Source organism: Eumetopias jubatus, unplaced genomic scaffold, assembly GCF_037043125.1.
Source record: "Eumetopias jubatus isolate StellerSeaLion01/CBP00866 unplaced genomic scaffold, mEumJub1_p1.0 scaffold_6, whole genome shotgun sequence".
Lineage (NCBI taxonomy): Eukaryota > Metazoa > Chordata > Mammalia > Carnivora > Otariidae > Eumetopias > Eumetopias jubatus.
The window spans coordinates 116,216,064-116,238,630 of NW_028274812.1; the positions used below are offsets into that span (position 1 = coordinate 116,216,064).

The window sequence follows — 22,567 nt, forward strand, 5'->3', positions numbered from 1 at the left end:
ACCTAGGATGTGATCTATTCTGGAGAATGTTCCATGGGCACTAGAGAAGAATGTGTATTCCGTTGCTTTGGGATGGAATGTTCTGAATATGTCTGTGAAGTCCATTTGGTCCAGTGTGTCATTTAAAGTCTTTATTTCCTTGTTGATCTTTTGCTTAGATGATCTGTCCATTTCAGTCAGGGGGGTGTTAAAGTCCTCCACTATTATTGTATTGTTGTTGATGCATTTCTTTGCTTTTGTTATTAATTGGCTTATATAATTGGCTGCTCCCATGTTAGGGGCATAGATATTTACAATTGTTAGATCTTCTTGTTGGATAGACCCTTTAAGTAGGATATAGTGTCCTTCTTCATCTCTTATTACAGTCTTTGTTTTAAAATCTAATTTGTCAGATATAAGGATTGCCACCCCAGCTTTCTTCTGGTGTCCATTAGCATGGTAAATGGTTTTCCACCCCCTCACTTTCAATGTGGGGTGCCTTTGGTTCTAAAATGAGTCTCTTGCAGACAGCATATGGATGGGTCTTGTTTTTTAATCCAATCTGATAGCCTGTGTCTTTTGATTGGGGCATTTAGCCCATTTACATTCAGGGTAACTATTGAAAGGTATGAATTTAGTGCCATTGTATTGCCTGTAAGGTGACTGTTACTGTATATTGTCTGTGTTCCTTTCTGATCTATGCTGCTTTTAGGCTCTCTCTTTGCTTAGAGGACCCCTTTCAATATTTCTTGGAGGGCTGGTTTCGTGTTTGCAAATTCCTTTAGTTTTTGTTTGTCCTGGAAGCTTTTGATCTCTCCTTCTATTTTCAATGACAGCCTAGCTGGATATAGTATTCTTGGCTGCATATTTTTCTCGTTTAGTGCTCTGAACATATCATGCCAGTCCTTCCTGGCCTGCCAGGTCTCTCTGGATAGGTCTGTTGCCAATCTAATATTTCTACCATTGTAGGTTACATATCCCTTCTCCCGAGCTGCTTTCAGGATTTTCTCTTTGTCTCTGAGACTCGTAAGTTTTACTATTAGATGTCGGGATGTTGACCCATTATTATTGATTTTGAGAGGGGTTCTCTGTGCCTCCTGGATTTTGATGCCTGTTTCCTTCCTCACATTAGGGAAGTTCTCTGCTATTATTTGCTCCAATATACCTTCTGCCCCTCTCTCTCTTTCTTCTTCTTCTGGGATCCCAATTATTCTAATGTTGTTTCGTCTTATCGTATCGCTTATCTCTCGAATTCTGCCCTCGTGATCCTGTAGTTGTTTCTCTCTCTTTTTCTCAGCCTCTTTATTTTCCATCATTTGGTCTTCTATATCACTGATTCTCTCTTCTGCCTCATTTATCCTAGCAGTTAGTGCCCCATTTTTTATTGCACCTCATTAATAGCCTTTTTGATTTCGACTTGGTTAGATTTTAGTTCTTTTATTTCTCCAGAAAGGGTTTCTCTAATAACTTCAACGCTTTTTTCAAGCCCAGCCAGTATCTTTAAAGTCATGATTCTGAACTCTAGGTCCGGCATCGTATTAATTGTCCGTATTGAGTAGGTCCCTGGCAGACGGTACTACCTCTTGTTCTTTTTGCTGAGGTGATTTTTTTCGTCTTGTCATTTTGTCCAGAGGAGAATAGATGAATGAGAGAACAAAATGCTAACAGGTTAACAACGTCCCCAGCAAATATACTCTATACAAATCAGAAAAGACCTGAAACCAGGGGAAAAGAAAGGGAAAGAAAGAAAAAAAGAAAGAGAGAGAGAGAAAAAATGAAAAAGATAAAAACAAAAACAGAACAATACAAAAAAACCAGAATATGATCAAATATGATCAGGCTAGTGCATAGATCAGTGCCACACACTAGATTTTGGGCATATTTTGGTCTGTTAGAAAAAAGTGCCTCCTAAAATTTTAAAGGAAGAAAGACTTATATATGTACAAAATTAGGGTTGATACAATGAAGAGATGGAAGATGACTGTAAAGATGAAAATTATAAAAGATTTTATAAAAGGAATTGATAAGATAAGAAGTTTTTTGAAAAAAGGAAGAAGAAGATTTAAAAAAAGAAAAGAAAAGGGAGAGAATGTGATCAGGCAGGAGACTAGAACAAAGCCATACACTAGTGATTTATGGTATATTTTGATCTGTCACAAGAAACTGTATCTCAAAATTTTAAAGAGAGAACAACTTATATATATATATATGCCAAAAATAAGGGTAACTATTATGAAGGGATAAAATATGACTCTAAAAATGAAAAATAAAAAATGTTTTTTTAAAAAAGGGATTGATAAGATGTTGGTTGAAAAAGGGAAAAAGAAAAATTTAAAAAAAGTTAAAAAATTAACTTTGAAAAACTAATGAATCATGGTAAAAAAAAGCCATGAATTCTATGTGCAGTGTTCCCCTAGCGCTGGAGTTCTCCCGTTCTCCTTGATCGGTAAACTTGGTCTTGGCTTGCTGGCTGCTCGTGCTGATCTTCTGGGGGAGGGGCCTGTTGCCCTGGTTCCCAAATGTCTTTGCCGGTGGCGGAATTTCCCCGCCCTTGTCGGTCTGGGCTAAGCAAGCTGCTCGGGTTTGCTCTCAGGAGCTTTTGTTCCCTGCAAGCTCTCAGTACAGCTTTGAAGGACCAGGGTGAAAATGGTGGCCTCCCAATCTCCACCCGGAGGAGCCAAGAACTTGGGGCCCTGCTCCTCAGTGCGTCCCCAGAGAAAAGCAGTCACTCCCGTCTCCCCGGTCTCCGGCCGCACTCCATGCTCACCCGGCCTGTGACCGAGCGTTTCTATCTCTGGCACCCGACCCAGTGTGGAGTCTCCAAACCCAGCAGATCCCTGCGGTGCGCTCCCACGCCGCTCCTCCCTGGGGAGGAAGGGGAGTCTCCCCAGATCTGCCGCTTGTGGGGTCCCTGCTGGAGGAGCAGTGGCCCGACTGGGCCGCGGATCACAGTTTATGGCAACCCCAAGCTGAGAGCCCAGGGCTCGGCTCCGTCTCTGCAGCCGGCTTCCTTGCTCTGATACCTGGGAGCTCTGCTGCACTCAGGCACCCCCGGTCCCTGTGTGACCCCAAGGGTCCTGAGACCACACTGTCCCGCGAGGGTTCCACCCCCCGCTTGGCCACTGGTGCGACGTCCCTCAGCAGAGCCGGCTTCTAAAAGTTCAGACCTTGTGCTCTGCGGCTCTAGCACTTGCCAGAAGCAGCTGACGGAGGCCCCTCCCCCACCGTCTATCCTCCGGAATATCACCTCGGATTCACTTTTCCGCAAGTCCTACCTTCCAGAAAGTGGTTGCATTTCTGTTCAGAGAGTTGTTGATATTCTTTTCTTTGGTCTCCTGTTGAGTTTGTAGGTGTTCAGAATGGTTTGATCCCTATTCAGCTGAATTCCTGAGACCAGACGAAACCCAGGTCTCCTACTCCTCCACCATCTTGCTCCGCCCCCTATTTCTCTCACTAAAGCGATTTCTTAAGAAAATAATCAGTTGTGACTGAGAGCTGTTTTCTCACCATTAGTAATAGCTTAGGGTTCATAATTCTCACACCTCATTGATATTATTTCCCTCGCTTAGTATTTGCTCATATTATCGTTTGTTTGCTAATGTTCTGACAGCTTCATGACACCTTCCTGTAGTTTGTCCCCTCTTGCTTGGCACATCATCTAATGTCATCTCTAAACTCACAACTTTGCACTCTTTTTCCATGATTTATGAAAAATAACAAATATGATTACATCAGCATTAATTCCTAGGAGACCACACTGAAACTTCACCATCTAAAGAACTATCCATTCACCCCTGCCCAATCTCTTCCCTTGTAGTCTACGTTCCCTCTCCCTTAATTTGAGTCAAAATACCTTTACAATTTAACTCTAACAGCTTGGCATTTCCTCATAAAGTTAAACATAGAACTACTATATGATCCAGCAATTCTATTCCTAGTCATATACCCCAAAGAACTGAAAACAAATACTCAAGCAAATATTTGTATGCCAATGTTCATAGCAGCACTATTCACAATAGTCGAAAGGTAGAAATAACCCAAATGTCCACCAATGGATAAATGGATAGAAAAAATTGTGGTATACCCATACAATGGAATAGTATTCAGTCATAAAAAGAAACGAAGCACTGACACGTGCTATAACATGGATGAATCTTAAAAGCATTATGCTAAGTAAATGAAGTGAGACACAAAAGGTCACATATTGTATGATTCTGTTTATATGAAGTATCTAAAATAGGTAAGTCCATAGAAATCTTGGGGTTGCCAGGGACTAGAGGTAAGAAGTTATGAGGAGTAAATTGCTCAATGGGCGTGGGATTTATTTTGGGTGGTGAAATGGTTCAGACCTTGGTAGAAGTAGTGGTTGCACAACATCATGAAAGTACTAAACTCCACTGAATTAGCCACTTTAAAATGGTTAATTTTATGTTATGTGAATTTTACCTAAGAAAAAAATTTCTTTGCAATGCTTAAGGTATCTCAAAGATGTTCTCTAAAACTTCAACAAAGAATATTCTTTTTTAAGGTAATCATGAGGAAAGGTCCAAAATGGAAAGAGTATGAAGCACTTTGCTGAGTAATAAACAAGACCCTCAGGAGAGCATGGACCCCATTCCTAACTGAGTAACTCTCCTACTGTACCCATTAAATAACAATAAGAGAGAAAACTAAGGAGTAGAAATACTTGGAAAGAAGAAAAATTTATCATTAATTGTAAATGGTACAATTATTCAACTGGAAAACCTAAGGGTATCAATTTAAAAACTAAGTAATAAGAGACTTTAGTCAGGTGACTGGATACTCAGGAATCAGTAGATCAATGGAAGAAGAGTTTTACTTACAATTGGGACCAAAAAGATAAAATTTCTTTTTTTTTAAGACTTTTTTTATTTATTTGAGAGAGAGAGACAGGGAGAGCGAGAGAGCATGAGCGGGGACGAGAGGGAGAAGCAGGGAGCCTGAGGTGGGGCTCCATTCCAGGACCCTGAGATCATGACCTGAGCTGAAGGCAGATACTTAACTGACTGAGTCATCCAGGCACCCCTAGAAAGATAAAATTTCTAAGAATAAGTTTAATAAGAAATGTGCAATTTACTGAGTGACACAAAAGATTTGAACAAATGAAAAGGCATACCTATCATATCTTTTGGATTTGGTTTTTTCAAAAATAATAATACACAATATTTTGGTGAGGATTTAAAGTTAGAGGCACTTGGCAAAGCATACTGAGGTGTGATTTGATATACACTTTCCTACCTTTGGATTAGCAGTATGTGTCAGTGGGTGAACTACACATTTTGCAGAACAAAGGGAGGAGTAAGAATACATAATAGTATCGGGGAAGGTTGCATTGGGAAATCTTCACAATAAAATGGTAGGTAAGGAGTGGATCCCCTCCCCCCAGAAACCCTACAAGAACTAATAAATAAATTTGAAAAATCTCTGTCAATTTGAGAGATGACATTTTATTGATATTGTAATTGCTCAGTAGCATTTGACATTTAAAACCACTCACTGTAATCTTCCAAAGCTGGAAGAGTTGAGACACCACAAGACCAGAGGGGTTTTGGCCTCAGCTTGTCAATCACACTCAGAAGGCCGAAGATTCCCAGCTTTAGGACAAGATACAGAGCAGAGAAGGCAGCACAGCGCTCAGCCCTGCCTTCATAGACACCTGTGACAGCAGAGGGAGATCCCAATGGCTCTGGTTGCTGCATGGCATGTGTTTCAGTCATGAGGAATGACAAGAGCTGTAGGCGTATGGGTCACATTAGATCAGGGAAGCACTGGTGTCTAGGGTCCCTCAGCCTGTACAGCTTTCTGGTCCCCTAGCACCGGGAGGGAATGTATGCAGTTCCCATTCCTTAGTGCTGTGCAACTGCTGTCTTCAATTACCAGTGAGATACGAACTAACAACCAGAGACTGTGTGTCCCTGGGGTGTCCTTGGATTGGCAGTCAGTACATAGCAACTCCAGCAGGACTGTCATTCCTCTCTACTGGGTAATCACTTTGCTCGCAAATGTAAGAAGTTCCACTCAAGGTCAAACTCGTCCCTCCGCCAGAGGAAAAGATTCACAGTCTGGTGGCTCAACCTTTCCTTCCAGATAATTCTCAATGGACTCTGAGTTCTTTCCCCCTCCGACTCCCAGGTATCTTGAGTGGCATGATTAACACAGCCAACGCTTCTTGAGACTTGAGCAAATGGTTGAGGGAAATGCCAATCTGTAATAGAGATGAGACATATTTACCAGACACTTGAACAAGCAGTCATGAAGCCAAACAAAAACAAGGAACAAAATGAAACAAAAAATTAAGGTGTCGTGATTATGCTGCCTCTTTATAACTTGGCTGGTGGCCCAGTTGTGAGAACTAGTCTCTCGGGTCCTGCCCATGTGGAGCTGTGATTGGTTTGCATTTAACTTTTACTCACTTTGATAATTCCCTTAGTTAATATTGAAGATCCGGATTCTTTGTTTTCCTCATTATTCTTTTCAGGACTAAGGTCAAACATATTTAGACCCTGTTTCTCATAGAAGGTTTAGAATAGGCACCTTCTCAGTCTGAAGTAGCCCTTCTTCTAAGTTGTAACCACCCCACTACCTACCCAGGTGTTCTCCTGAGGCACTTTTTTGTCCTATGTGTCTTTCTCTGTAGTGTATCTCCTCCAAATTTGATGTTTATGGCCTAGGCCTACAGCATGAACTCCTACAGTGTGGATTAAATTGTGTTCCCCAAAATGATATGTTGACATCCTAATCCCTGATACCTGTGACCATGACTTTACGTGGAAAAAGGTCTTTGCAGATGTAATTAGCAAGATGAGGTTATGCTGGAATAGGGTGGGCCCTAAATCCAATGACAGGTGTCCTTACAAGGAGGAGTGTTGGAGACACACCGAGGGAGGATGGTCATGTGAGGACAGAGGCAGAAGCCACTGATGTGGCTGTAAGCCAAGGAATGACAGGGATTGCTGGCAACCGCTCAAAGCCAGGAAGAGGCCAGGAAGGATTCCTCTTCCCCCAGCATCTTCAGAGGGAGCATGACCCTGCTAACATCTTGATTTCAGACTTCTGGCTTCCAGAACTGTGAGAAAACAAATTTTGATTGTTTAAACTCACCCAGTTCATGGAAATTTGTCACAACATCCTTGGGAAACTAAAATAAACCCTTTGTCTCAGTTTGTTTAAATGAAACATGTAAGACAGACATCCTGGGGGGTGCCTGGGTGGCCCAGTCAGTTAAGCATCTGCGTTTGGCTCAGGTCATGATCCCAGGAGCCTAGAATTGAGCCCTGCATCAGGCTCCCTCATCGAGGGGGCCCTGCTTCTCCCCCTCTCTGCACCCCCATCTCATGTTTGCTCACAATCTCTCTCTAGTGCTCTCTTTCAAATAAATAAATAACATCTTTAAAAATAAATAAAATCTTTTTAAAAAATAAGAAACGAGTTTGTTTTTCCTTTCTTTTTTTTTTAAGATTTTATTTATTTAATTGACAGAGAAAGAGACACAGCGAGAGAGGGAACACAAGCAGGGGGAGTGGGAGAGGGAGAAGCGGGCTTCCCGTGGAGCAGGGAGTCCGATGCGGGCCTCGATCCCAGGACCCTGGGATCATGACCTGAGCCGAAGGCAGTCACTTAACCAACTGAGCCACCCAGGCGCCCCTGTTTTTCCTTTCTGATGAGAGAGATTGTCAGTGGAAATTATGTAACTGAAACCCTTCCTTATAGGAGTTTTCTTGCTAAAGTTGCAATGAAAATCAATAAAGAAGGCTGTTAATTAATAAGTGAGCACTGCATATAAATTTAGATCAAACAGGCTGGAATTACAAAGTTTGGGAAGTGTTTGCTCTTTTATCTCCCGAGGTTGGTTCTGTAAACAAGCAAATGCTACTTTCTGATCATTTGCTTTCCTTCCTTTCTTCTTTTTTTTTTTTTTTTTTTGACCTTGGTGACAATGTTTTGAGGATTAAAGAATGGGGTGATGGCTGTGCAAAAGTGAAAGAACACAGCTTTGAGACCAGAGATACTGGAAAACTGAAAAAATAGTGAGTCTTTATTGACTTGGGAAAGAAAACAGGTACCTGAGAAATGAGGGATTCAGAAATGGGACTACTAATCCAGGAACAACTAGAACTAGTCAAAAGCAGAAGAGGATTATACTGTGAAGAAGGATGAAAAGGCAAACATTTCAAATTAGATAAGTGTATAATGTAGGAGAAAATTTGGGTGGCCTTGGGTTTGGCAATGAGGTGTTTTTTTGTTTTGTTTTTGTTTTTAAGATTTTATTTATTTATTTATTTATTTGAGAGAGAGAGAGAGAGAGAGTGAGCAGGAGGGAGAGGGAGAGAGGATATGAAGCAGACTCCCCACTGAGCAAGGAGCAAGATCCCACAACCACCAGATCATGACCTGAGCTGAAACCAAGAGTCAGACACTCAACCCACTGAGCCACCCAGGCTCCCTGGCAATGAGTTTTTAGTACAGCAATACAAAACCCAATGTATGATCCATGAAAGAAAGAATTAGTAAGTTGGGCTTCATTAAAATTAAAAACTTGTGCTCTGCAAGAGATACTATTAGGAGAATGAAAGGGCAAGTCACAGAAGAGGAGAAAATATTTGCAAAACACATATCTGGTAAAGGACACGGATCAATAATGTACAATGAGCCCTTGAAACTCATAGAATAAGAAAACAAACAAGCCAATTTTTTAAATGGACAAAAATCTGAACAAACACCTCACCAAAAAAGATATCCAGTGGAAAATAAGCATATGAAAAGATGATCAACATAATAAGTCATTAGGAAATTACAAATTAAAACAATGAGATACTACTACACAACTATTGGATTGGCTAAAATCCAAAATACTGACAACACCAAATGCTAGTGAGGATGTGGAGCAACAGGAACTCTCATTCATTGCTGGTGGGAATGCAAAATGATGTAGCCACTTTGGAAAACAGTTTGGTGGTTTCTTTTGAGATTAAATAGAGGCTTACCCTACAATCCAGCAATTGTGCTTCTAAGTATTTACAGATCTGAGTTAAAAACTTATGCCCACAAAGAAACTCACACAGATTTACAGCAGCTTGATTCATAATTGCCCCAAGTGGGAAGTAACTGAGATGTCCTTCAGTAGGTAAACAGATAAACACACTGTGGTGCATCCAGACAATGGCATAGTATTCAGTGCCAAAAAGAATTGAAACTTTGAGCCACAAAAAGACATGGAGGAACTTTAAATGCATATTGCTACATGAAAAAACTAGTGGGAAAAGGCTACGTACTGTTTGAGTCCACCTATATGACATTCTGGAAAATGTGAGACTGTAAAAAACTGTAAAAAGATCAGTACTTGCCAGGGGTGCAGCGGGAGGGGAGGAGGGATGAAGAGATGGAGCACAGAGGGCAGTGCAACTCTTCTGGAGGAAATTGTCACGGGGATATGTGGCATTAGGCATTTATCAAAATACATGGAACTGAACAACATGAAGAGTGAACCCTAATGTAAACTATGGACTTTGGTTAATAAGAGTATATCAGTATTGGCTCATTGAAGGTAACAAATGTACTACAAGATGTTAATAATAGTGGAGGGGCGCCTGGGTGGCTCAATCAGTTGAGCAACAGACTCTTGATTTCAGTGCCAGTTGTGATCTCAGGGTTGTGAGATCGAGCCCCACGTTGGGCTCCACAATCAGCAGGGAGTCTGCAGGAGATTCTTTCTCTCCCCCTCCCTCTGCCCTTCCCCCTGCTCACACATTCTCTCTAAATAAATAAATAAATGAAATCTTTAAAAAATATTAATAGGGGAAACTTTGTAGGGAGAAAGAGCGTGAGTTTATGGAAGCTGCTGTACTTTCAGCTCAACCATTCTATAAACCTAAAACTGCTCTAAAATATAAAGTTTATTTTAAAGAATCACTAGCACCCAATTCATGTTCTTTGACACAATGCAATCCAATTAGAAATATATAACAAAAGGATACTTTTTAAATCTCAGAGTTTGGGAATGTAAAACCTTATTATAAATAATTTACTGGCCCAAAAAGAAATCATAATGAAGATTTGGAAAAAAATGTTTAATACTAACTAATAATTAAGATATCACATATTGGGTGCCTGGGTGGCTCAGTCGGTTAAGCATCTGCCTTCGGCTCAGGTCACAATCCCAGAGTTCTGGGATGAAACCCCACATCCAGCTCTCTGCTCAGTGGGGAGACTGCTTCTCCCTCTCCCCGTCCCCTCCCATACCCTCCCCCCTCCCCTCCCTTCCCCTCTGCTCATGCTCTCTCTCTGGCTCTTTATCAAATAAATAAATAAAATCTTTTTTAAAAAACGAGAATTAAAAAAAAGATACACATCAAATCTTATGGGAGGCAGCTGAGAAGTGAATTCATGGCCTTAAATGTATATTTTAGAAAAGGAGAAAAATTTGAAAATTAACGAGCTGAGCATCCAATTTAAGAAGTTAGAAAAAAGAACAGTAAAATAAACCTAAAAAAGGAATAAAGCCAAGAGCAGAAATGAATTTTTTAAAAAGAAAATACAAAATAAATATACAGTAGGTCAAAAAAGCCAAAAGTTGATTTTATAAAAAGAAAGACTAATAAAGTGAAAAAGCTCTGGCAAAACTGAGAGAAAGACAGACAGAGAATGCCAAGAGCAGTATTAAGCAAGAAAAGAGAGGGGCGCCTGGGTGGCTCAGTTGGTTAAGCGACTGCCTTCGGCTCAGGTCATGATCCCAGTGTCCTGGGATCGAGCCCCGCATCGAGCCCCGCATCGAGCCCCGCATCGAGCCCCGCATCGAGCCCCGCATCGAGCCCCGCATCGGGCTCCCTGCTCGGCGGGAAGCCTGCTTCTCCCTTTCCCACTCCCCCTGCTTGTGTTCCCTCTCTCGCTGTCTCTCCCTCTCTCTGTCAATTAAATAAATAAATAAATAATCTTTAAAAAAAAAAAGAAAGAAAAGAGAAACAACACAAATCCTAAAATCCTTAGAGAATACTATGACAATCTTCATACTGATATATTAAAATCTTAGATTACATATATAATATATATAACTTCTTTTAAAATACATAGTATAATTTCCTACAGAATTGCAATTTACCAAGCCTAATTGACAAACACTATCTGTTTGTTATCTCTTCAAAAACCATATTTACACACATACACGCGTGTGTGCACAGAGCTCCAATCTAATTAAGTAGCAGGTAAAAATTCCTTTATTTCAGAAAAGATCAGTCCCAATGCTGACTGCTATCCCAAATGAAAAGACAGTTTCCCAGCTTGTCCCTGTTTGGATCTACACGGTGCCTAGATGTGCTGTAGTCAACTTGAGAACATGAAGCGACAAGCCAGCAGCTGAAGATAAGGGAGTGAGGACGTTGAAGGAGCCTGTGTCCTTGAGTATCTACTCCAGCCTTGAAAACCCTCTTCACTCTGACTGTGTGAGGCAGGAGGATGAGAGGACTTGTTACTTAGGCCACTGTTACATTTTTGGTCGATTCTTGCCAAAAGCATCCTCATGCTTTGACACAACACGAAACAGAATATTTGAATAGACCTACAACCAAGAAAATCAAATCAGTTATTAAATATCTGTACACGCATATCCAGTAACCACAAATGGGTTAATAGATCATTTCTTTCAAACATTTAAAGAACATATCATTTTATTCTAATACAAATACAGAAACTCTTCCAGGGAAGAGTGAGAGAAAGCACGCGCGAGAGAGAAAGAGAACTCCCGAAGTCATTTTATAGATTAAAATAAACTTATCATGAATCAAATGAAGCTAGTGGGAGAGAGGAAAATGGCACACCAATCTCACTGATAAACATAGTACCTGTGTGTGTGTGTGTGTGTGTGTGTGTGTGTGTGTGTGTTATGACCAAGAAGGATTTACCATGGGAATCTAACCTTGGAAAATCTGTTAATATATATAGCATATTAACAAATGTAAAGGGAAAAAAACACGATAATTTTTACAGAAAAAGCAAAAATCAATACAAATGAACACTCTTTTTTTTTTTTTTTAAACTGGTAAGTTAGGAAAAGCCAACTCCCTTAACCTGGTAAAGTGTATGTACCAAAAATCAGTAAGGGCTTCCTTGAAAACAAGGCAAGGTTGTGCACTCTCTCTGCTTCCACTTGGCTTGTATTAGGCTCTTGGAATTGACACGCAAGGAGAGGAGGCAAGGGAAACAGAAGTCATGGTAGGACAAGTGGGGTAAAAGCAGTTTGAGTTTTGCTTTTGCTTCTTAGTTGTCTGAGGACAATTGCCAATCACAAGACAACTGGAAGCCATTGCTCAGTTGGTAGAATTTTTTTAAAAATTCAAGTTCATTCTTTCTTCTTTCATCTTGAATACTCTATTAAGCCTATCTAGTAAATTTTCCACTTCAGATATTATGCTTTTTAATTCTAGAATTGCCATTTGGTTCTTTTTTAGTTTCTCATTCTCTGTTGAATTTGCCCATCTGTTCATTCATTATGATTGTATTTTTTTAAGCCACTTCGAAGTCTTCACCTATTAATTAAATAATTTGAGTTATTCCAGAATTGGTTTCTATGGACCACCCTTCTTCTGACTATGGGTCACATTTCCCTTCTTGTTTGCAAGTTTAGTGGATTTTTAAAAAATCTTTTAATACTGGGCTTTGTAGAGGAGACATTGTAGATGATCAAGATTCTGATATCTTCCTCTAAAGAGTGTTTATTTTTAGTAGTTAACTTGGCAGGCATAAAATTCCAAATGCTGTGTTCTCTGAGATGGGCAGCACCAAAATTTCTGCCTTGTTCTGTCAGCCTTCAGTTGTTTTTTTTTCCTAATTGTTTTCTGCTGGGTTTCTTAGCGGGCCCCCTGCCCATGCACAGGTCAGGAATCAGCCAAGGATTTAGCCAAAGTTTATATGAACCTCGAAAAAGCCTCTCTGAGAGGCACCTGGCTGGCTCAGTCTGTAGAACATGTGACTCTTGATCCCCGGGTCGTGAGTTCAAGCCCCACATTGGACCTGCAGCTTACTTAAAATAAATAAATAAGCAAATAAATAAATAGTAAGCCTCTGTGAACCCTTCCTTTCTTGGATTTCCCTTCCTTCCCATTCTCTGACTTGTCAAACCAGTAAGACTAGCAGATTTATACTTGAACTCCGGCCATCACATGCTACATATTCTGCATAGTGCCTTTAGGCAAAAATGTTTATAATCACAAATCTTATCCACTGCTCCTCCCTTCTGCCAACGGTTGACTCTCCAACACTTGCTGCCTGCTTTTGTTCTCTCTAGTCTCTTCAAAGTGTGTGTGTGTGTGTGTGTGTGTGTGTGTGTGTGTGTGTGTGTGTTAAGATTTTATTTATTTATTTAACAGAGAGACCGAGCACCCATGAGCAAGGACAAGGGGGCAGAGGGAGAGAGAGAGAGAAGCAGACTCCCCACGGAGCAGGGAGCCTGATGCGGGACTCGATCCCGGGACCCCAGGATCATGACCTGAGCCGAAGGCAACCACTTAACCGACTGAGCCACCCAGGCACCCCAAATTGTGTGTTTTTAAAAATTTTGTCCAGAGGCCATCATTTTTAAATACAATGCAGGTTAATCATTACTGGGAAAAAAAAACAGAAACTCCAACCTTTGTTTTAAAACACTCAAGTGAAGATGTTGACTTGTCTGAAATTCAGACTAAAGGTCAAATGTAGCAATAGCCATGTGGTATTCATTGACATATTGATGGTAGTTAAAGCCATGAGAAGAGAAGAGACCAACTAACAGGTAAGCATAAACAGAAAAGGATCCAAGAAGGAGCACCTGGGTGGCTCAGTTGGCTAAGCATCTGCCTTCGGCTCAGGTCATGATCCCGGGGTCCTGGGATCGAGCCCCACGTCAGGCTCTCTGCTCAATGAGGAGCCTGCTTCTCTCTCTCCCTCTGCCTGCCACTTCCCCTGCTTGTGCGCGCTCTCTCTCTCTGTTAAATAAATAATAATAATAAAATCTTAAAAAGAAAGAAAAGGATCCAAGAATAGAAAGAGAGAGGTTTTTTATTAAATTAATGTAATCCTCTTGAAATGAACAGTAATTACAGATGCCCCTTACTGAAGCCGGTGGGGAGGCGTTCCATGCATCTCACTGAATTCATCCAACAGGATTGCAAGACGGACAACTGAGGCCTACAGCAAGTGGTTTGCCCATGGTCACAAGGAAAGTGAGTGAAAAGAGGAACTTTAGGAAGAGATGAGAAGAGAGGAACTAGTGAAGGAAACTGCTGAGGACGAGTGCAGTTTGCAGGTAGAGGAAAACCTTGGGAGACTTTTTTCAACTCTCAGACACCAGTTTCCACATCTGTAAAATGGGAATAATAATCACCTTGTCGTTAGCGTCAAGATTAGGAATGATGTATTTATAGTACCCCAAACGGTGCACCTAGAAAACCTGCAATAGGAGGAGAGCTATGATACGTATGAATGTTATTTTATCGTATTGAGCGCTATTTTGTCATGCAAATTAGAATGAAGATTCCCCCCCAAATCCCTACCAGGCGTGGGTGGATATAGGGGTGGAAAAGATTAAGAGGAACCATGAGGGCGAAGATGGACAAGAGAGGAAGAGCCTTCAGGATGTCCATCCAGGGTGGAATTTGTGGGTGACCAGCCTCCAAAGGGAAGAAGTGAAAAATGTTTCCCACGCCCCCCGGTACCCTGTGTTTGCGTGATTGATGAGCGGGCTGTCCTCCCGGCTGTGGACAGTATCTCCAGATCCTTTCAAGGATATGGGCTCCATCCACACGAAAGGAAGAAACCTACAGATCAAGTCAAAAGTAAAGCTTTTATTATTTATTATTATTTTCATTTTATTATTTTATTTATTATGTGAAGTATAAAAATAGATCGAGTCCATGCTGATGCAGATAAATGGCTGAATACGTCTCTCATACAGAAGAACTCCAAATCATTTTTTTAGATACTCTCTCCTCGAGGAAGTGGAGCATAACTTCCCCTCCTTCAGTGTGGGCTGTACTTAGTGACTTGCTTCCAAAAGGAATAGGAAAAGGGAGTAAATGTAGTTTTACAGTGGAGAAATCTGGCAAACTCAACCTCAGCTAGACAATCAAGGTTGACATCAACAGTGATAAATCATATTGATAGTATGTATGTTGATATAATGTAATAAGAATGACATTTTACCCCTGTGGCCTTCATCCTCAAGACACGTTATGCCGTTAGAAGAACATCAGGCAAACCCCAATTGAGACACATTTTACAAACCCCCAGTATTCTTCCAGGTCACTGAAAACAAGAAAATTTTGAGAAACTGTTGCAGCCAAGAGGAGCCTCAGGAGACATGTGGACATCCTGGATGGGGTCCCGGAACAGCAAAGAACATTAGGTAAAAAACTAAGGAAACCTGAATAAAGTAAAGACTTCAGTTAAGAATAATATATCAATATTAGGGGCGCCTGGCTGGCTCAGTTGGAAGAGCATGAGACTCTTGATCTAGAGGTTGTAAGTTCAAGCCCCATGTTGGGTGTAGAAGTTACTTAAAGAGTAAAAATCTTTAAAAGAATATATCAATATCAGTTGATGAGTTGTAACAAACGTACCATACTAACGTAAGATAATAGCAGGAGAAGCGGGTTCCAGGTATATGGGGATTCTCTGTATTCTCTTTGCAGCTTTTCTGGAAAACTATTCTGTAATTGAAAGTTTATTTTATAATTATGTATATACCTATTTTTTCAGGTAAAATACATGTATAGAGAGATACACAACACACACACACACACACACACACACACACACACATATATGTATTTTTTTTTTCTTCCAGCTACAGCTTGATACTGGATACAGAGAATGTATTTTGGAAACTTTTTATTCCTGAATCTGAAGGAGGTGGCTGAAGTCATGTTTTCACTGTCAAAAAGCACAGGAAACAATGGGGGACAAGCATGGACAAAGGCATGGGAATTCCTGGACAAGCAGAGGAGCGTCCCATTTAGTGGAAACGAGGGAAAGGTGTCAGAGAGAGGCAGAGAGACCCATATCTCATTCCACCTACTTTTAAAAACTCATGCCTAGCCTGAACATACCAGAAGTAGTGGGACAGTGGGCTGCACTAGCTTAAAAAATGCAGGAAGGAAAGGAGGGAGGGAGGAAGGGGGAGAAAAATCAAGAAAAGGGAGAGAGGGAGAGAGACAGGGAGACAGAGAGAAAGAATTTCCTTTTTAAAAATAACTCTCACTTGAAGGGGCGCCTGGGTGGCTCAGTCATTAAGCGACTGCCTTTGGCTCAGGTCATGGTCCCAGGGTCCTGGGATCGAGCCCCGCATCGGGCTCCCTGCTCAGCGGGGAGTCTGCTTCTCCCTCTCCCACTGCCCCTGCTTGGGTTCCTGCTCTCACTGTCTCTCTCTCTGTCAAATAAATAAATAAAATCTTTAAAAAAAAATAAACTCTCACTTAAAACAACTTTCTGGAATGTTAACAGGGTTTCACAATGCAGACGTCTCAGTTTGGCAGCTTGATTGATTTCCTGATTTCCAAGAAAACTGAGTTGTCATCTGGTTCCTACTGGGCTGTGTAGCCTCATGAATATGCAGTTCTTACCAAATGTGAAATGGTTGCTGAAGAAGAGAAATTTAATGCTTTCTGACGTATTGCTCCAAGCCCTCCACTGTCTCAAAGATGAAGAAAACCAGGGGGAACACTTCCCTCCTTTCCACGTAAAGAAGAGAGTGAAGAATTCCTGAAGCTCCATTTCTTGGGGAGTGCTCACGGGCACTAAAGGTTCTGGACCCGTCTGTTGGGTGAGGAGTCAGACGGGCACAGTGCACCTACGTGGTTTTGTGGGATACCTACGCAACCTACCTACCAACATACCTACCATCTCTTGTAGTTCCTGTATCCTCCTCACCATCATGTGATTTTGAGCACTTCCTGGTACAGCCCTGACAACAGTAGGGAAAAGATGAACATTTACAATGCACCCCGTATGCACTTACCCCTCACCAGTTCTACACGTGAGGCTCTTCTCTTATTCCACTTTAGACAAAGGAAAAAGAGGCTCAGAGGAGTAAAATATTCTGCCCCTGATACCTGGTATGATGGTTAATTTTATGTGTCAACTTGGCCAGGCTATGTGCTCAGTTGTTTAGTTAACCACTAGTCTAGATGATGCTATGAAGAATTTGTACTTTTTTAATTAAATTTTTACTTATTTATTTATTTGTTTGTTTGCTTTTTAAGTAATCTCTACACCCAACGTGGGGCTCAAACTCACGGCGCCGAGATCAAGAGTCTCATGCTCTTCTGACTGAGTCAGCCAGGTGCCCCGGCTTCGAAGAATTTTTATTTTTTTAAGATTTTATTTATTTATTTGAGTGGGACAGAGAAAGAGAGGGAGAGCACAGAGGGAGAGTGAGAGGGAGAAGCGGATTCCCCGCCAAGCAGGGAGCCCGATGCAGGGCTCGATCCCAGGACCCTGAGATTATGACCTGTGCTGAAGGCAGATGCTTAACCAGCCGAGCCACCCAGGCAGCCTCAAAGAATTTTTAGATGTGATTAACATTCACAATCAGTTGGCTTTAAGTGAAGCAGATTACCCTCCATAATGTGGGTGGGCCTTATCCAATCAGTTGATGGTCTTCAGAGCAAAGACTGAGGTTTCCCAGAGAAAAAGGAATTCTGCCTCAAGATTGATCTAGAAATCCTGCCTGAATTTCCAGCTTGCCAGCCTGCCCTACAGATTTCAAACTTGCCAACACCACCCCCTCCCCACCAAGTGAGCCGATTCCTTAAATGCGGTTCTCTTTCTTTTAACCCTGCGGCTTTTTGTATGCAGAGCCCCTGTTCTCACTCCACACTCTGCTGTCTTTCACACCCCAGAGTCATAATATAAGCCAGGAGCCACTGGGACCTGGTCTCTTGAGGACATACTGAAGGAGGATTTAATGTGAAGGAGAGCAGGTGAGCCAGGAAAAGTGCTATTGAGGAGGAAGGGAAGATGTCAGGAAGATGGGGTCAGCAAGGAGAAGGGAGGATGTGGCAGAAAAAATACTAAAACTAATAGTTAATGCTCAGTGAGTGCCTCGGAAGGGTCGGCACTGCTCCGAATGCTTTGCTTATATTAACTTCGTTTTACAGGTGAGGAAACTGAGGCTCAAAGTCACATGGCTGGTTCGTGGCAGAGCAGTAGGCAGTGTGCCTCCCAGGACTGGGTGCCAGGGAGGGGTGAGGATGCTGCTCGGTAGGGGGTCAGTTAAGAAATAACAGAGGGGGGCACCTGAGTGGCTCAGTCATTGGGCGTCTGCCTTTGGCTCAGATCATGATCCCAAGGTCCTGGGATAGAGCCCTGCATCGGGCTCCCTGCTCGGTGGGAAGCCTGCTTCTCCCTCTCCCACTCCCCCTGCTTGTGTTCCCTCTCTCGCTGTGTCTCTCTCTGTCAAATAAATAAATAAGCCTTAAAAAAAGAAAGAAAGAAAGAACGAAAGAAAGAAAGAAAGAAAGAAAGAAAGAAAGAAAGAAAGAAAGAAAGAAAGAAAGAAAGAAAGAAAGAGAAAGAAAGGAAGGAAGGAAGGAAGGAAGGAAGGAAGGAAGAAGGAAGGAAGGAAGGAAGGAAGGAAGGAAGGAAGGAAGGAAGGAAGGAAGGAAGGAAGGAAGGAAGAAGAAGGAAGGAAGGAAGGAAGGAAGGAAGGAAGGAAAGAAAGAAAGAGAAAGAAAGAAAGAGAGAAAGAAACTAACCGAGGGTACCCAAAGTCACATTTTAGTATCGAGAACAGGGGTTCTTAACTGGGGTGCACCAACCACAGACTGCACGCGGTAATTCAGAGTCCATGAACTTGGCTTGAAAAATATTACCACTTTCTTTCTGGCTGCCATGCCCTTGGTTCTGAAGACTTTGGTTGGAGTGGCGATGTCAACAAGAAGCACAGAGCTTTCCATCTCCCTTTATAGGTGCTGTAGTTCTCTTGAAACACCACTTAGGCCCATTCCTACTTCAAATTTGTAGTTTATCAGGCTCCCAGCTAGATCTTGTTATTTAATGCGTTCATAAAGAAACCCATGAATTACAACATCACACACTTAAATGTTTTCACAACTGTATTTCAACATAACTAGCTTCCTTTGTAACCCTGTGTATTTCATTTTAGGCATATGAAAATATTGTTTTGAGGCGGGATCCGGGGCACAGAAAATGGTCACGGGCCCCCCCACCCCCACCTCCACCACCCCTTGCCCAGAGGGGCCTTGTGGACACTGGCCCAGAGCAAGGGCAGGGGTTCAGCTCCTGCGGGAGGGACCAGATCAGAATTCCAGCAGGCACTGCCCCTGCTCCAGGAAATCTCCTGGTGGGGGTGGGCAGGGGTGAGGCCTCCCCAGGGACCTCTCACTGAGAGCTTCAATTTGAGGGAATGATGTTGGGCCTCTGCTGTTCATTGCAGAAAAGGAGAAAGGCATTAGCTTCTTACCTTAAATCACAGGAGGACTTAGGTGGCATGAGGACAGGGCCCCGAGCTCCCTGTGGAATAAAGGGAGGGGGAGCGTCCCAAGCACCGGTTCTTAGGGAATTGTTTCAACTGAATTTAAGGACACAAAAACCAAGAGTGGGGAGAAGAGGTGGAAGGAGATTCTTGCAGAAGCAAGTCTCCCACACCCTGGTGGAAAACAAAAGCTATGTCCTTGTGCCGGGTGAAAGTTGAGCCATTCCCCTTTCCAAACAAGACTCCGGGCTCGCAGGCACTGATGCACGCATGCACCCTGGATTCTTCCCTGCAAGGACAGTTCCTCCGTCTCTGCCTCCCATGAGCTGCCGCCCGAACGCACCAGGCAAGCTCTGCTCTGGGTGACACGGGTGGCCAGGCTCCAGCTGTAGGCCCCCGTGGTCTTAGGAGCAGAGCTGCACCGTTGTACAAGGACACCCGTCATTTCACAAAGGAGGAAATCCAGAACACAGATGCTCTTACTCAACTGTCCCCCATCCCTGAGTTTAGGTTCCTTATCTCTGTCAAGACCTTCCAAGCTTCCCTACCTGCCGCAGGGCAGATCCCACCCTTGTTCCCCAAGAGGAAGGGGGGCACACAAGACTAGTCAGAGGTCCTGCAGGCCAACTCCGAGAGAAGCTGAGCCCAGATCCCCAGCCAGCCTATAATTGGACTGGCTTCCTGTCACTCTGGCCATGTGCCCATAGGGTGAGACCAGAACCCATGAAATCCTTCCCACTGCTCAGCAGCTCACCTCCCTATGGAGAAACTTCCCAGGTTTGAGATAACTGTAGGGAAATGACACATAAAAATTAATTCTGGGATGGGGGATAGACTGGAGGGACACCGAGGGATGATGGGAAAGGCCTGGGAGTCTGAAACCCTAGAAATTTTCAGGGGAGCCACTCAAAGAGACAGGGCAGGGCTACCTACTTCTGCTTTCTGCTGTGCTCTTCACCGCTCGTGATACCGTAAGGTCTGGTCAGGGCAGAGAAATGATCGACAGGACCCCGAGACATCATCCATTCATTCACGCATTCATCCACGCATTCATCCATTCACAGATACTTGTTCCAAGCAGGGGCTCACAGTGTGCAATGGGGAGCGGAGGCAGAACCACACACGCTGTAAATCCAGTCCACAGAGGGCTTGGGGCAGAGGGAGGAGAATACCCATTCTCAAAGGGGGATTGTGGAGAGCTGCTTCCTCGATGGTGGCCTGAGGCAAAGTCTTGAAGGATGTGCAGGATTTTCCTAAGTGAGGAGGGGGATGAAGGGCCTCCTAGGCAGAGGTTCTGAAAGAGGCCCCAGGCCCATCTGGAGAGTACTGGGACTCGTGTACTGGGCCGCACTGGGCAAAGAGGACTGTATGTGTGATGGCTCTCAGGAGAAAATGGGGTCCGGGGGTTAGGTTCCTTTAGGAAGTTCTGGATTAAACAATGTTGAACAGACCTCTTTGCTGCAGGACTTGTCAGAACCTTTAACCTTTTCACCTGCAGGGTGAGCCTCATGGGGTATCCCCGGACTGGCATTCCGGCTATCCACGCTGGGATAAGGAGCATGGGAGGCAGGGGGATTGTATGATGTTAGAGAGGAGGCAAGGGGCTCTAAATGCCAGACCAACGAGACTGAAATTTGTTCTTGGGACCAGTGAGGTGTCTCAGGAGGCTGAAGGATTTAACTGAGGGATCTTGACTCAGGGGACTTGGGGCAGTTTAGTAACCAGCAAGGACAGGGCTATGGCAGGACATGGCCAGCCCCTCCCTCCTTGACAGCAGGGTCACTCTGGGAGAGGAAGCAGAATCCACGGACACAGGCAGCAAAGGAGCTCAGACAGGCAGGCTAGAAGGTATGGAAGGCTGGGCCACCGCTGAATCCAAGCGTGAGTTAAGACCATGGTGGTCAAGGCTGCTAGGTTCAAATCCTGCCTCCACCACTTCTCAGCTGTGGGTATCTCACTCCATCTCCCTGGAGCCTCAAGCTGCCTTTTTTTTTTTTAAATAGACATTATTTTTAGAGCAATTTTAGGTTGGCAGAAAACTGGTGCCAAAGTACAGAAAGTTCCATATACTCTCTCCCCAACACGGCTCCCACCCCCTGCCTCACAGCTCCCCTATTATTAACATCTTGCATCAGTGTGGAACATTTGTTACAAGTGCTGAACCGATACTGATACATTGTTATTAACTGAAGGCGGCAGTTTACTTGGGGGTTCACTCTGTGGTGGACGGTTCCACTGGTTGTCACTACCGCATGATGTCATGTATCCACCATTACAGTATCATGTAGAATAGCCTCGCTGCCCAAAAAGTGCCCTGTGTGAGCCTCTGTTTTACCATCTGTAAAATGAGTGTGTGAAGCCCATGTGAGCCCCTCAGACTCTGTTGGTTGCTGATTTAGGCTTCTTGACTAATGGGACAGACATCAACTAAATGTTTTTCTAAATATGGTCTGATATCCATCAGAATCCCTGGACTTGGGGGAGGGGGGTCTTCATTCAAATATTCTCAGGCCTCAGCCCCATACCCTGCAAAGTCAGAATCTCTGGGGTAGCGCCCAGGAATCTGCATTTTAACCAGGGCCCGAGTGCCCAGGGCCGGAACTAGGGGTACCTGGAAATTGGTACTACCAAAGCTTTTCAAATGCAAACAGAAAAATCCTAGCCATTGTCAGGTTAAAGCTCAGGAGAGATACCCATTCCTGGGAGGAGGCAGGAGTAGAACCGTTTTCCATAAAGCCTGGAAAAAGCCCATTTCTGCCTTCTGCAGCTCCCAGCCCACAAGCCTGCTATTGTTTCGTATCTCGAGTGCTTATCACTCACCCAAAATAACCTGCGTGCAACGTCTCACCAGCTGCAACTCTCTCTGCAACTCCCTCAATTTAGCAGCCAACACGTTCGGCTCCGCGACAGAGCCCAGGGCCCAGGAAGGGGCCCCTCCCTCGTGGCCATCTGTAGGGGGTTAGATGGTGTCCTCCCAAAATCCGTGTCTGCCCAGAACCTCAGAATGTGACCTCACTTGAAAATAGGGTCTTTGCGGATGTAATGAGTAAAGACCGGGATGAGGTCGTGCTGGATGAGGGCGAGCCCTCAGCTCAATCTCTGGTATCG

General features: G+C 43.3%; 1 long non-coding RNA gene across 2 annotated transcripts; it reads right to left on the reverse strand.

The window, feature by feature from the left end:
• Positions 1-11,184: 11,184 nt before the first annotated feature.
• On the reverse strand, positions 11,185-18,533 carry LOC114222055 (uncharacterized). Of its 2 annotated transcripts, XR_015768361.1 has the most exons (4): positions 16,864-18,533; positions 14,081-15,674; positions 13,796-13,952; positions 11,185-11,551 (listed from the first exon to the last, which is right to left on the reverse strand). It is a non-coding gene; the product is annotated as an uncharacterized LOC114222055 (long non-coding RNA). The 2 variants fall into 2 exon arrangements; XR_015768360.1 differs by having other exon boundaries at positions 14,081-18,533.
• Between the last annotated feature and the right edge of the window lie 4,034 nt (positions 18,534-22,567).